This window comes from Haemaphysalis longicornis, unplaced genomic scaffold (assembly GCF_048455015.1).
Source record: "Haemaphysalis longicornis isolate Haplotype H1 unplaced genomic scaffold, Haemaphysalis longicornis Haplotype H1 scaffold_6, whole genome shotgun sequence".
NCBI lineage: Eukaryota > Metazoa > Arthropoda > Arachnida > Ixodida > Ixodidae > Haemaphysalis > Haemaphysalis longicornis.
In genome coordinates, this window is record NW_027526407.1 from 193,842,837 (window position 1) to 193,859,652 (window position 16,816).

General features: G+C 42.5%; 1 long non-coding RNA gene across 1 annotated transcript; it reads left to right on the plus strand.

The window, feature by feature from the left end:
- Positions 1-403: 403 nt before the first annotated feature.
- On the plus strand, positions 404-16,465 carry LOC144142143 (uncharacterized). Its single transcript, XR_013316858.1, has 3 exons — positions 404-546; positions 15,958-16,107; positions 16,372-16,465. It is a non-coding gene; the product is annotated as an uncharacterized LOC144142143 (long non-coding RNA).
- The last annotated feature ends 351 nt before the right edge of the window (positions 16,466-16,816 follow it).

Genomic DNA, 16,816 nt, shown 5'->3' on the forward strand with positions numbered 1-16,816 from the left:
TTTAAAATGTTCAATTTATAGACATCTCACAAGGAAGTGTTACATAATTGCAAATCTTCATTATCTTCTAGAAAAAAAATAAACTGAAAATTTTGACTGCCTGTTCAATGTACCATCATTTCTTTACATCAACAATTCAAAAGTTTGCGCAAACGTTTTTCTTACGTTTCCAATAGCCTGTTTTCAATTTGCTGAATTTTTGTCTTAGTTTGGGTTTGCATCCATTAAAACGTCGGGTGTTGACAGCCGCCCCAACTGTGCTTTTTCGCCACTGTGGTGGTTTGATAGCGCTTTGTGCATTGTTAACCAAACAAAGTGCGATTTATTATTTGCAAAGAAAGCAGTTTTGCACAAGCACAAGCAGTTTTGTATAAAATCCTAAGGAATAGAACATCTCTCTTGGCCTTACCCGCAGATTCCTGCCAAATTGTTTCTTCAGAAAAGCCTTTATTTTGCTCTCCTTGCTGCAGGCATGAAGTTAGCAGTGGCCCTTGTGTTCATTTTCTGTTTGCTTGGATGTATCTGTGACGCCGCCCCAAAACCGACGTAAGGCGACCAGTTTTTAAAATCTTTTTCCGTCTAAATACACAGTTTTTATGTGCTCACACAATTATTTACCTAAACATAACCTTACCAATTTTATATCGTTTTCCTCTAAAACACAGGATTTTATTGAAAAGCCTACTGCAGGAACCAATTAAAATTAGAATGTTTGCATAGCTGCGCAATTGAGAAGTGTATTTATACGTAAATAAGTACGTTGGAAAACTGGTTCTGTATCAACATATGGCGCAATCGTTTGTGTTGGTAAGGTGTGCCAATTTATTGGAGGCTAATAATATGGTGTTTCAATGCGTCGTAATACTTTATATTTGGCATAGGCTCCAACGTATGAAGAACGTGTTGAGTGGCAGAATGTGCGTAAATTTGATGAGAAGATATGCCGGACGACACAACAAAAATAAGTCAACTGTACAAAGCTTGCATGCTGCAAAAAGCAGTATTTCCATATTTAAAAAGTGGAATAGCTTTTTTTCCCCTTCAGGTTGATTCTAAACTTCTGTAACTATGCTAATGACAATTGACATTGGGTGGCCGATTACAGTTGTAATTTCACCTCCTCCAAATGTGGGTTCCCTACTACAGCTGCCAAGTTTCATTTCCTATTGAAATCTTTTATAGATTGGTATCTACGCCTCTAGTCAGGACGAAGGCTTAGACATTACTTTGCCAGTGTTAAAAACACATAAGACCTAGCACTTGGGCGATATTTCTACGGCGCAGGATGAGTATAGTAGGCACCGGAAGAAAGACGGAATGCAGCTACACTTGAAAAACATTCTGTGCAGATGGTCCGTCCTCATGCAAGTGTCTATATTTTCGTTTGTGGCAAGAGTAATCTGTGGTTGTTCTAATCGCAAGTGCAAAAATCCATTTGTAAAGGTGAAGGCACCAAGGTAAAATGGTTAACTCTGTATAGGAAATCTGTAATATTAATGCAGTAAATACTCATATTAGCCTCAGCGCAGGTGTTACACAACTTATAATTCCAAAGTCAAAACTTACCGCTGGGCCCAAGTTAAAAAATTTTCGTTGTAGTTTTATTGTTACTACGACTCCTTCCTGTAGCCTCGTTTGCATAGCGAAGCAATGAAGTTATTAGCCTGGTGAGTACTTCAACACAAGCATCCTTAGATTATCTAACTATAGCTTTGTTCTTCCAAGTGCTGTGAATGTGTTCATGCGTGAAAATGTCGCAATCTAAATGTTGAGTGTGCTCGCACTGCTCGGTCCTTACTTTAACAAGCCTGATAGTCACAACAATGCGAATTTTTTAATATTTTGATATTGTATCCGCTTTACGGGCCTTTAAACGACCATTTTGGGTGCAATTTCAGCTGTGGAAACGCCGTCATTTTGGCCCACTTGTTCACCTAATATTTTGTTATATGCAACAAGATTACGGATTGCCGTAACCCTTTGATTTCAAATTTCGTCCCATTTTTTTTTGACGTTCATCGTTTGAGCTTTTGCTAACGTAACACCCTAAGTAATACCCTTCAGGAGGACCTGCAGGAGAATCATGAATAAATAAATAAATAACTGGCTGAAGCGAATCCTTAACAAAAGATTCATTATTTGCCATGCTACAGAAAGCCTTGAGAGTACCAATCGGGGGAGTATTTTAAACGTTCTGAATCAGCAAACAAAATAGGTTAGTACCGTTGCAGGAGAATGAGTAATACCACAATCTGGAGAGGCAACGACATTTCTTATAATACCGCACGGCGTAAAGTTTCCCGGACCCGATTTTAAACTTGCGCGACAATTTCTCTACTGCCTGGTAAATGAGGTCCTGCTATGCGTACGGGGATAATGCTCAGAAGTGTGATGGTTTGCTTAATTTTAGAAATTAAGGAATTATTGATGAGACAGCTGATAAAGTGGCTTCGATACCCGGAGTCATGTCCCGGAAAAGAATGACGCCGGATATACATACCACACAGGGTGTTGCAGCCTCGCCAAGAAAAGTATGAGTTTGTTGCGGCTCTCCCGGGTCTAAAGTTAGGTTCTCATTGTTTCCTTAGTGCAATGTACCTGTAAATGGGTGTTTATTTCAAACTGCCAAAATATGTCTAGTCCTGTCTGCGATACACAAGTACTCGAGAAAAAACTTTGAAATACCCGCGTCACACCTTCTTCGGCAAAAAACAATACATTGCACGCCTACACAGGCCGGCATCTTGGCTGTTCCTCTGCTGCATATCAAGCGCACTGAAATAAATAAAATTACAAAATCTGCATCACATGACACGCAACAGCTATTGGACAAGAAAGCATCGAGACGTACCGTTGATACCGAAATCGCACCGAACAATTGCAACTCTCTCTAGGGCCACTCAGGCTTCAGCATTACAGCAGTACAGGTCTCAGGCTTCAGCAGTAAAGGGTGGACCTCAATGGCCACACACCGGAAAAGCGGAAAAGGCACATTGTGCTTTGCAGTTTTTGATTTTATACCACTATTAAACCCACCTCGTTCCTTGAGTATCCCCCATATCTGACACTACAATTCGACTCTCCTTCATCTCAAACCCTTTTCTTTACTTACCATACCCCAAACATCACGTGAATCAAATACTAAGAAAACAACATAACGCACTAAATCCAAAAAAATTCGCCGAAGACTTCTCGGGTAAAGAAAGTGAATACTTTGTTTTTCACTATATATAGATTTCAAAGAGCGCGATGAATGCCAAGCTGTTTTAGCTGCAGTGCACTTTTTTTCTCGCATATTGTGGCCAGTAGTCAACAAATATCGCAGGTTATTTCTATGAGATGAAACACAGTAAAAATTTTATTACTTCCGTAGAATGTTGTAATGTACTAGAACGTTTCTTTGGCAACTTCACTTAAGGTTCGGTGCTTAAGGTAACGTCTAAAGAGGCAAACGTGCCAGTTCCAAACATCTTGTATTTTGCTTCGCAAAAGCCGACTATACGTGTTACTTCCAGTTATTTCTTGGTGTTGTACAACTCGGTGGGAACTATTGGCTCACGTATACCCCAAAGCACTTTACACGTAAAAGCGGCGACTCCTCACAATCGCGTGCCAAACAATTTCTTAACTGATAAGACTGCCTGAAACTGTTCCAATGGTCCCCGCCAGGTGCAAATATTAGCGTAAGTCATTGCGGTAGCGACAGATATTTAGGAGAGTTCTGAGTTTGGCAAAAATTTTATTATAGAAAAAAGAATTATGCTGACGGCGGGTTTAAAGAGCGAACACTTTTTGCAACAAACCTGTCCAGGGCTATACCAAACACCATTTATATGCATTTGGGTGCGAACAGATGTACAGACAAAGAAGATAAAAGTACTAATTGTAAATTGGAAACAAAAGCATAATTTAGCACAAATTGCAGATAGGGAGACTGGTGAGATACAAAGGTAGGTTAACGCGATATCTCGAAAGATGACCGTGAGCAAAATAAACTGAATAGGAAAGAGGTATGAGTGAGGAAACAGACAAACTCAGAAAGCCAACTCCGCAATATTCGGTAAAAGTGAAGCCCAAGGCTGGAATGGTGGACTGATACGTAAGAACAAAACTTTTGGTTGCAACTCAGAATAGTAGTCTAAACCATCTCAACAACAGAAGTAAACAAACATAAATCAGTAATAATTGTTGTAACGAGACAACTTTTACCTCACATAAAAATTTATTAAAAACACAAAGAACGGTGATTTTTGCCACAACACGAATAAAAGCTTCAAAAAAAATGCGAGATACATAATTCTCTACAGCCCCCCGTCTTGATATCACTACAGGTAATCTCTTTTATTTGAAATAAGAACGCGAATTTATTTCCTACTATTTTGGCAACGATCAAAAGGAACATTTTCTTTTAGGTTCAGATAAGGGTATGTGCCCGATATGATACATAAAACCCGACATCGCACAATATATTCGTACCCGCGTTCCCCCGAGAGTGCCAAGAATTTAACAAAAAATCCTGATATTGTATATATGTTTGAAAGTTGTCTGGTACAATCTCGGTGTTTCGCGGTACCTTGAAGACATTTTTCCAACTCAAGTAAACATTTTTGGTTAACTCGCCAGTAGACAAATTCGTGCACCCCTCTGCCAATAACGGCATGGTCCAAAGCCACGCTTTCTTGTTAAGGTTTGTATGATTGCCGCCAAATTTGAACTTTGAGTTGCACACAGTTTGGACTTTTGAACACCGCTGTTTCTTTTAGTTTATTCTTTCGCCACTTGGTTTTGCAGGAAAAAACTTTGTGTTTGACTGTAGTCGCCATAGCGTGCCCGGGTGCATGATGGTTTTGTCTAATCCCTACCATACAGAGCTTTCAAATTCAAACTGCTGCGACTGTGTTCTATACACTGTGTGCTTAGATTGACCCGAAATTAACCTTGTACAGAAGATGGATAAATATACAAAATGTGGCGCTTAAAACTACCATATATCCGCAGTAACATTTCAGTGCCGAATAAAACTACATTTAGTAGCACTATATTCACTCACCATCGATTTTGCAACACATTTTGCCAAACAATATATATAAAGGGCCTTATACCTTCAAAAACATGTCTACATTACCAAGGACAAAATTTGTAGTGCCGCTTTCTGGCGTTTGGATGTTTTTATAATAGCTGATTTATTCGCGAACTTGCAGAAATTTTTCCTATGGCTCAAGTGCAAAGGTAGTAAGAAATTCCAAAGTTATATTCTGTGCTAATATAAAGTAGAAGAAAATATTTTAGAAGAAATTGAATTTTTGTGTACACTGTTGGGTACCGGGTACGATGAATTCGCAGATAAAACAAACCAACTCTTGAAACCACAAATTGCGTAGTTAGTACTGCCACAGTATATCCAACGCTCCGAAGACGTGAGAGGTTCACAGAATGAAGAAATAGTCGAGCGTATCTCACTAACAATTTCAAAATTCGGCATTACAGAATAAAAATATTACTAACGACGAGAACAAATAACAACAAGAGGGATGATGACAGCAAAACCAATTGAACACCAAAAATATCAACATAACCAAAAAAAGATCAAATATATGCATATCAGGACACTTCAAGAAAAATAATTTGGGTCAACTTGACGCAATATAAAAAAAGATTTTGCACGCAGTATCACACCACGCCAATTGTTTCAGTTATTTTTCTCTTGACAAATATAGGGTACGTACACACGCATTTCGAACGTATTACTTGAATGTGCTCTTTGATAATTGCAGTGAACATATATTACTCAAGCAAATCAGTACTTGGAAACTGACAGAGTAAGTCAAGTAAACAAGCACAAGCTCTGCGCGCGTGAGAGAGTAGGGGTCTCCGAATTCCTTGTGCAGTATAAAATTAGATTAAAAATTAAAATGCCTACACCGAAAAACTGCACTATTTTGGGGGGGGGGGGGGGGGGTTAGCTGAAGAGCGGTGATGTTACTGCGCATTTAATAATGCCAGGTCCTGCGTGCCTATTTTATACACCACCCGAAATTGCGAGTACCCGGTAACAAGAAAGCAGAACGGTGTTTTTAGAAAATAACATTCCTAATTCTGAAGAAAGTTTCTTGAAGTGTTCACATTCAGTCCTATGTTATACCTAAAACCATTCATGAGAATGGTTTCTTTTGTTGTGCGTACAATGTACGGGAATGCGGCGGTGAAATTAAAGTCAAAATTATTTGCGTTATGAAAAGAATGGTTATGCTGAGGACACAGCCATAAAGTGATATCGGGATGTGCCTCGTATATAAATACCAGCAGTTTCCAAGAATGTTGTTGCAAATGAGATACATATAAATTGTACACTAATAGACAACTGGACATTTCTTTATTGCTTAGAACCATGGCGCTCCATTTTGCGCTTTGCAGTGCAAGATTGCTCGCAAGTGCCTACGTTTGTATGTTTTTAAAGTTATCAGCTGACGTCGCTGGTGTGTACCCTCTTCTGTACAACAAACCCCTTCTCGGTACACACGAAAACAGGGTACAGGCCTGTAACGTAGGTTTTGTACAAGGGCACACGTGGGGCCACATTTAGCAGCCGCCATGGAAGACTACGAGCAACATGACCACTGCGGTTTGAAGGAAAAGCTATAAATAGGCTGCACGTTTTAAGCTTTGAATACAATTTCCGCTCAGACAAAACGTTGCGCTGAGGGGTGGCAATGATCCGGTCCGCATTCTCTGGCGGAGCGACGTCATGCGAGACGCGACTCATAAAGGTCAAGCATCCAATGCATGGTGGACAAGTCGGTATGGCCCGGATAGTGTCAACGAACTACACTACTCATTTAAATAGTTGACTACAGTTTATGGGTGATTTCCCGCTGCACCGATGAATGGGAAAGTACAGATAAACAGTGTGCAAATAATACATATAACACATTTTAAGGATACAAAACCGGAAGTCGAAGAATTGTTTCGAGAAACAATGGGCATGACCCCCCAGACTGCAAAGAATTTTTATTATTTTAATAGTCTTAAGACATGCGAATAACAATTCATATGCAATGAGCAATGAAAAAAACCGAGCAAAATATTTTAAGCGAGTAACAAGAAATAGTCCAGTTTATAAAGGCACAAACTATAAGAGAGGATTTGGCAATCACTTTTCTTTAGGTTATGACAGATATTTTGCAGATACCTTCTTCCAGTGTGTGGGCATTGCATTAACCTGAACTTTAATAGCTGAATTGCAAATCTTTTACTGACTATCATTACTGAAGTCGTTTTAAAGGGCCATGCTTTCAAATATTGAAGGCATGTTATTTCAAATCGGGCCCTCTGTGGGCGTATTTGAAAAATGCTAGTGTATTGCGCTTGCTCCTGTTTGCCTCATAACCGTGAACTATGCCGCGTAAACTTGACAAAATTTGTATAAACAAATATTATCAACCGTAAAAGCTTCCGAATTTATCGCAGAAAACTGGTAGTGCACATAAATGATTTACATTTTCGCAAGCGTAGCGAAAAATATTTTGCTATATTTGATATAAGTAAGTACTTTTCAAAGCATTTCCGAAACTTTCCTGCACTGGAAGGTTTGAGTTTGTTTTAACTTTAAATTGGAATATAGTTGCGTCAACTGCCGTGTGTTTTCGACCCAAGAAATCAACCAGTTTGTCAAAGTGTTTACTGTCAAATATAATGGCATATTTCATCACAAAGGATTTGTAAAATTGGAAGATTTGTACACCTATTTACTTGTTTCGGTGTCATGAAATAAAACTTTGTGGTAGAGTCACATTTATCGTTCGCGTATGCTAATGAAATACAAAAAAAGGTTAAAGGTGATGCTTTGTTATTACAACATATCATAGGCTTTTTTGACAATGTCATGCTTTTTAAAAAGGAAATCCCTAAACATGAGAATGAATACGAGGAAACTAACCTGTGCCTAAAGTAAAGGCAAGTGACTCCAACGCTTTTGGCATTCAAAAACCCTAGAGGTGCTTTTTGCATCATGAAGGAGGAGAAATGCCCGTGCTACAATTTTAACGCTTTTTGGTGGGCTCGAAAAAAAAGCAGCTATGTAACAACAATACCTCGTGTGTATGTATTGGCACGCTTTTTCCACGAAAAACACTCAATGAAAAAGATACAAAAGACGCCGCGGGCGCTGTGTTTTGCGTTGTTAGAGGAGTAACTGTTTTTTTACTCTTAACAGCCCGCAAAATCGACGCGTTAGGGAAATTGCAAAGCCATCTGTGTCGGCAACTTCAGTACAAATTTAATGGTGAATACTAGATGAGCAAACGAAAAGCGGGAAACCTAAGCAGTGCTTGCATTGCCGTTTCTTTTTAGTGCGAGTAGAAAAGGTAATGTAGAGACCGCAGAATTATGGCGATAAGATTTAAGAATATCTAATTGATGAAGCTGAATGTGATGCGTGTGAATTCATGGTATCCAATACTTTTCGAAGAGACAAATGACGCAAGAAGGACTGCCTCCAGAATATTCGTAATGTTTGTATTTTGGGCTCCATACTGTGTTTGAAAAGATTGGGAAATCTTTGAAAACAGACCGTAGGCCAAAATTTCAGATTGATAAGAGCCTGTGGGGTAGTGAAAGGAGGGACACTTGCTATTTAAGAAAACAGTTGCCGCAAATTTTCTTCAGAACCTTTTTATTTGGTGCATCTAGGTGCGTGATGGCAAGGTGGAAATTTCAGGGATCCTTTCGACAACACGGTATCCATATGTACATTTTCCAATATGCCATGGCGTGTGATAGAGGAGCTAGGGACTTTATACATGGGGACACTCCCATTATTACCTTGGCCGCTGCAAAGTGGCGCAAAGCCATGCCACAGTCTAGGCTTTATTATTAGTCACCAACTTTGCATCACATCGTGCAATATTTTTGGCTTTACCGGAAACTAGCTCATCGTCGAGGTGTGCCCATTGACGCTTTGCCGCCAGCCTGGATATGCCGGCGTGTGGAGGATAAAAGTCCTGATTCCTAAAGCTTCAAGTAATTAAATATGTAAAAACTTACCTATGATTACAGGAATTATAAACATTCGCTGCAATTTCCACAATTTAGTACACACCTAACCGGTGTGTATTCTTAGTTACAAACCTTGCCGCTAACTTGTTGCCTTATACACCATTGAAACTCGTTCAACTCTACCCGCTGCTGCACCCATTTAAACAGTTCTTGAAAGACGCGGTACATATTTTCGTACGACATTTTTATGCCACATAGAAAGAGAACTGCAGGATTTGGCAGAAATCTGTCACTACTTGTATTGTTTAAATCGTTCCTATTGCGCTATCTATTACGAAATTCTTCTGCATGTTTTAGTTGTAGGATTTTACAGGACACAGATACATGGCGCAGCAAAAATTAACGTGAATTTTATTATTTCCTGTTTTTCGAATAGGTGATATTTACTGTCTCCAGCTAAAAGATGCTACGACAGTGTTTATTGCCGACAGAGAAACGACACACACAGAAGGTGTCTCTAACTAAGAACCGCAAACAGCTGGCATACTAAGAATCGCCTAAGGCAATTCGGCCCCAGAGAGCAAGAGAGACTAGGGATCGTGCAGGGCTTCGTAGGTTGCAGCTTCAGTTATTTCCTGCCGCTTGTGTACTTGCCGTAATCCAACAAATATTCACTCCGCGTTCTGCTAGTGCGAGGCCATCGTACAGCCCTGCACATTCGCCACTCTACCTCAACGACCAGAATTTTGAATCTGGGCACACAGCATCACTTGGGCATTAATGCATCCGGTAACACCGCACGGATAACTAGGTAGGTGCATGTGATGACGGGTAGCTCTTTAGTGCAACGGGTGTAAATCCAACCACCACGTACGGACTCCACTGCTGCAATGGGAAAAACATTCAAAAAACAAACAAGGTGAAACGTACTTCAGAAACAAGCCCCGATTTTCTAGGTAAGAAGGGGAGTGGCACACGCCGTGCAACTCGCAGAGCTCCCCACGAAATCTACACGCCATATATGTGCAGAGAGAGTGGCCTCCGCAATCGCAGGCCTTGCCTCCACCACAGAAACAAAACCAAGATTCACGGCCTCCATGGACGCGGCCAACATCAACACTGGCCTGGTTCTGGCCGTTACCGATATGTCAAAGCCAATGCCTTCTTATGCAAACCACAGCACCGGCTACATAACTATACTAACACCAACTATGAGAAGAGCAGTTAAAGTTAGAGCGCCGAGAGACGTTTTGGCTGCTTAGCGCTCGTCCCTTTTCACTGTCTTTTTTGTGTCCCCGTCTAGTGCTGCTTTTACCACGTCGAAGTCGTAACACCAACTAGCCCACATTCTCTGCCTTGCATGAGGGCTTCCGAAGAAGCACCAATGGGTCTTTTCCGCCTTCCACCCGTTGCCGTATTATCTGAAGCAATACCTTCTGCATGAAGCAGTATTAGCTAAAGCAACAACAACCAGCCGCGGACCCTGACTGAAGGTTTTTGAACTGCCCACAAATTAAACTGACGCCGGCTACTAATAGAACCACAAGCCACGTAAAGCGGCAGGTGGAAGATGGCTGGGAGTTGGCAGCGATAGGGACGTCAAGTTGAGAAGGGCTCTAACATTTGGGGTAGAGCCAACCATATAAAGCAATTTTTCAAATTGTGCTTCCTAAACTGATAGTGCTTCTTAAACTGACCATCACCAGGACCGATTCATAGCTCAGCTATGCGCACCACTGGTGAGGCTTGAGCAAGGCACCTTCACAACGATTGATTGAAGCTACCGGATGAGACTGTGTAAGGTACCGTGCCATGGCGAGTGCCTGATATTTGCCCTCAGTGCAAGATACTTCCCTGGCACAGGTTGTGATACATTAGAATATTGCTGTGTGAAGCTATGGGGAAAGCTTTCCTTCTTTCAAGCATAGAATTAGTGTTTTGAAACCAAAGGTAACATGGAGAATGCCAATAAAGCAATATCAAAATTTTCTTGCGCGTACCTTTAAAGCAGCTGAATAATAAAAGAACGACTCCTGAATCCCAACGTTGGCAAGCAGCAAAAGCCTACTGTCAACAACGGAGGTTCACAAAGTGAAGGAGCTGCTCCAAATTTGTTATTACCTGGGCCTTACCATGCGTCGCATGAAAGAGAAGCACGAGGTTCTTGAATTCGGTGGAATAAACACGTAAAGGCTCAGCAGGAGAATAGAAGTCTGGATAGAATCACGGAGCACCGTAAGGGCCTGGATGATAAAAAACAACTCTGTGAGCAGCAGAAAGGCAGGAACGTGTGGACAAAGAGAGGGGGAAAGGTAGGAACGCCGGCAGGAAACCGAAATACAGTAACCGGTCGCCATAAAACGGTTAGAAATAGAGCTTCTTGGAGCTTGTAGAGTAGCTTCTCCGAGAGTTCAAGGGAACCGTACAAAAATTAGGGATTAAATACCTCCATTTGTTTTAAAAGACAAAATTGTTTTCTCCTGTAAAAATTTCAGAAAGTATGGGAGCGCAATCAGATCGGGCAGACTTTTTGGTCACCAATTCAGCTTTGCTTCAAAGGGTTGCAGCTCACGTGATAACGTGGCTGTTGCAGGAGGTGTTTGACAGCCATGATGATGTCAAAAAGGCATTTTCGAAAACTTGTGCCTAGTGGAAGGCTTTGCTTTGCGTCGGAGCAATCCTTCTAGTGCAGTTAAAAAGGCGTCAGGCTGCCGATGCAGGATAGGTTTGAAGAAATAAAGCTCAACGAGGCCGTAGAGTTGGGTGAAGAGTACTACACACCTATCGAGTATTGCATGTTAGGATGGTGCGCACTGGAAAGGCGGTAAGCAAATATGCTTTTTGGAGGAAGCCTGACAAATGAATCCAGCTTGCGCGTCGCGGTTTTTGCGGACTCGTAGAAAACATGGGGAAAGTGTTAGATATTACAATGGGACCAAGGAGCGCGGGATTACACACGCGGATTGTAGTCGGGGAAGACCTAATAGTATACAACTGCAAAAAAATGTCATCATCTCCGTGGACACCAAAGACAAGGTTGCTTCTTCAAATTTAAAAATCGAAACGAACATTCGGCAACATATAGGTATGAATGGCAGGATATAGGAGATATGTAGAAAGAGCATGAACTGCCGGGTAATCCCTAGGCTCAGCTGCAATTATGTTCGTAGTTGACCGTCACTAGTTTTTCTGAACGACCTCACAGGAGCATGCACAAGAAAACCACAAGTTCCCGGGGATCAGATAGTTAGGTTGGCCACCGAAGAGACTGCTGGTACCACTATAACCCAGGCGGCCATTCTTCCTTACCACGTCAATGAAACAAAAGCATTGCCCTCTTTGCTGCCTGGGTTGAATGTTTTCCGGACCACTTTTTTTCACATATTTATTTTCTTTTAGTGTTTCATCATTTCACAGTGATCGATTTTCAGATTATGCGTGTACGGCATCCCATGGTGGCTCTGGACGTAGAGGGAATAAATTACGGATAGAAGGTTAGCTAGAAGATGTTTAATAAATTTTTGAGTCGGGCGTTCTGACAGACGACAGAAGGTGCTTTTTTGCGCAACGTATTGCGTGTTTTTCGTCGGTTCTTACAAGCTGCCAACCTAGCAACGACAAGTGCAGACAAAAGTGCCAAGAAGAACCAGCACATGCTGCTCTAGGTAGGTGGGCAATACTGGGGTGTACCAGTGATTCGGGATACTGGCGAGTTGAACCATTTCACGGAAAGGAGCGAGGAGCCGACTAACGATACCGAAATTGCAGAATCTCTCGCAGAAACTTGAAATTTCACAAACCAGTGAGACACAAAACGCAGAAGATCAAAGTGGCGCGAGCTGCCCGACAGACATGCCGCGGATAGTATTCTTTGGCGTAACTTACTCGAGCTTCCAACTGTTTAAACTAGTGAGTCACCCTCATAGATTAAAAAACAGAAGCGGCACCCCGAGGCAGCTGAACTCTACAGTGTCTACAGTCTTTGATATATAGCACGAGTTTAAAAAGGTTCACTTGGTGATTATCAATCGAGACCAGCCAAAAAGTATCTCGATGAAATATGTTGTAGCTACCATAGAACTAGGTGCGAGAAAAAGAGCATTTGGTTTCACAGTAAATCCGTCATGGTACCGCAGTTACGTAGATGCCAATCGTAGTAGTGCAAGCAGCTATTCATCCAAAAACGTATCGCAGTGAGCTATTTGAACACGGGAGTAAGTAGGCATTGGCAGGTTCTCTCGGTGTAAAAAATACAAAAGCTGGTCTCGTGCAATGGTGTACTGACACAATGTCCAGGTCAAATAAAAAAAATATTGCCCTCATTGCTACCTAGATGTAATGTTTTTCGGACCCCGGTATTTTAAAAGATATATTTCATTTTGTGTTTCCTTTGTATCACACTGATTGATTTTATCATTTTGAGAGTATGGCATCCAATGTGGCCTCGGGGGGTAGAGGGAATAAATTAGGATTAAAAGGTTAGATAGGGGAGTTTTGATATTTTTCGAGTCTGGTGTTCTGGGGCCCTGAAAGACGATTTGTGCACACTAATTGAACTAGCGCAATCGTTAGATTGGGTCGTAAACGTCATCTGTGCCAACTATTACTCTTTTACGCGCAGCGGAACGCTCACACTTTTGTTGCAAAGTTTGTCGCTTTTTTCTCACCCTTCCCTTAGTGTTTTTGGATGCCGCCATCTTCACGTGTCTACGTAACGATTCCCAGATCTTCGTCATCAGCTAGACATCCTGCTATTGGGCGACTTTTGCACGCACTTCCGGCAAAGAGATGAGTCGTCTGCTCAGCGTCGGCTCGCCGGCTGATCTGCCAGCGTAGTGCCGGAGTGCTTGGACATTTTACGACAAACGAAACAAGTGTAAACAAACGATTAACCGTTGGTACTGAATGCAACACGGCCATAACACGACATGGATATTCTCTTACATGAGTACGTCCAATTAAGAAAGCGTTGAAGCCCCGTGGCACTTCATTCGTGCAATCGCAGAGAACGCCCTGAGTCGAATGCCCGGGTTTGACGCACACATTTTATTCAACTTCAAAACAATCCAGAGATGCGTTTCGAACGAACAGAACGTCACGACATGCGTTCCAAGTCTCAAGCGCGAATGAAAGAATCCTCCTGTCGTCAATTCGGCACTCACATCGCGCGCGGTTAGCCGGGACGAACAGCAAGTCACTTAACTACGGCGCACAAGCCGAGATGGCTTTTAGCCACGCACACTGCACATACCCCATGCGAGGTTGAGTCGTACGTCGCTCGACAAAGATAATCCAGACCATGGGAAGCACTATCCACCCGCAGAAGCACAACGTCACATTTCATCGCGAAACAAAGGCGCCCACAACACACACACCATCGCCTCCTGTAATGCCAAACGCATCTCGCAGTTCACAATGGAAGTGAGTGGTACGCCTGCAGTGCCCACATATCGCGAGGTGGGGCCCCGAGCCTAACCGGGATAACAAAACCATAACTTACTTGTAGAGTGGTTGGTGCCTTGTTGCCAAGGCAACCGATGTTTGAGATTGTCAAAGAAATGGCGCCAGCTACAGCGCTAAAAAGCTCAGAGCCGCGAGGGAGCATGTTTTGCCAACGTTGCCGCTCTCCACCACACGTCGCCCCAAGCTGAACTGATTGAAGCGTTTTGTGCCAGAGTTCTGTATCGGTTTAAAATGCCTTTTTCACATGCCGCCGGCAGGAATTACCACCGCCGCCAAATAAGACCTGGCACCAGCGGGGCCACATCTGATACGGCGCTTTTTGGATAAACAGTGCGCGGTGCATCAAAGAGAACGAGCGCCCGGATGCTCCTCTTGCGGCTGCGAGTTCGCCGCCGATAAAAAGTCACGTGCCGCCGACAGAAACTGCACCAACGTACAGGGCGAAAGGGCAAGGCCAGGCCGCCGCACATATGCGGCCAGATTTTTCGTTGGCTTTTCCAGCCTTGAGCGGACTGCGGGATTCATGGTGTCAACAATGCTTGCCCGTAGCAGACGGCAGTCGGAGGAGCGTAATAGCAAAAGTACGTCACCGCTGAGGAGCACAGCATCATGGGAGGGACTACTCGCGCGCCGTCACCAGCGGAGAGTAAGTTGAAAGGAGGATGAAACGCGGCGCCAGGATAATGTTCGGTTTTTGATTTACGATTTCTCAGCTAATACTCATCGCTTTAACAAAATTCTTGTGGGAGGAGATTGCTAATACTTTGCTTTATTTGGTTACGTGTACATCCATGCATCGGCGGAAGGTATTTCAGGACCCCTTTAATAACGCGGTTGAGCAAATCTATAGGTCTTAGCACGGAGACCACTAGGTAGCGGTGACCACCTACACTAAATACCGCGACATCCCGTAACAGTAACGCCGCATCCACACATCATTACTCCGCCGTCGCCGCATCCCAAACTTATTAACGAAGGAGATATGAACGGCCATCTACCGACACACTCATTTCCTGATCGAACGCAACTACACCAGCACGACACGCATTTGTTTTTCACCGCATGTCCGCGATACCACATCCTCGACAGGTTTTACCACTACGTCTGCGCCTGCATCGGAAACCGTGGACCTCCCGGCCGCGACGCAGTGAGCGACACAGGTCACTTCGGCCATCTGCGCTAGTGTGGACTCCAACTTGAACCGGGTGTGTGAAAAATTGGGTGCTGCCCTGTTGTTCTCTGTCGCATATGTGTATTTAAATGAGTGTTTCAATGCACCTATATTACAAATAAAATATCGCAGCCCAAAAAGCGCACTACAGAGCGCTTTCAGAATTGGCAGACACGAAATGAAGAACAAAAGCGCGGAATAATACTGTTATAGTTAAATGTTCAAAGTACCTAGTGCGTGAAGTGGACCGCCTGTACATGTGAAATTTATCTTGCGCACATTAGGAGAGGTTTTTTTCCACAAATTAATGTTTCGTTTTTCTTTTTCAGATATCATGTAAAGCTGTCAGAACGCTGGCTTAGCCTACACACTGGAGACTCAGTATTTAATCCAATAACAAACATAACGGTAACCGAAAATCCGACCTACACCAGCTGAACCAGCTGAACACCAGGAACTAGCTGCACCGATTGCTATAGGTAAAAGCTGCCAGACATTTCAATTTGTAGCCGTATCTGCTGCGTTAGATATCACTGTAAGTGGGGAAATATTTACCCGCTTATATACGCATTTCTGCTTCGTGTTCCAAACCTACCACGCGCTCAGACGTTGAATGCGCAGAAGTTGATGTTATTACAAACATCTGTAACGTAAATATCCAGCAGAACAACAAAAAAAAACTCTCCGATGTCCGACTCTCTGAGTGGGAACGAACTAAGGAGTCATTTTACTTTTATTTTCAGGTGGAATGAAACCATGTAACCTGCACGCCTACTGGAAGTTTGAGTAGATGCAGACGGCGGGGTTTGAAAATAAATGGAGAACCATTCAGTACAAATTACATTGCCTGTGCGTCATAAAAACATTGACGTTGGAATTTTTGTTCACAAGTTGACTTAAAAGCTATATGTGGGAATCCAATTCTTGATTTTTGAACTAAACATTATTAAAGCGAACATCGTGCGATACGGTGGCGGCTGGGTATTCCCAAGAAATACATGCTGCAATGATCTGGTAATATTATCCGCAAATGTTAGGCACCAGAAAGGCTTCCCGACATTCTCTACAAAAAAGCAAATCTTGCTACGAGTAAGGGAATGTTTACATTTATGGAATTAAAGTTGTCAGGAGTGCATATTAATTCACTTATAGGGCATGACCTTTAAAGCACATGCAACTTTCACTTTT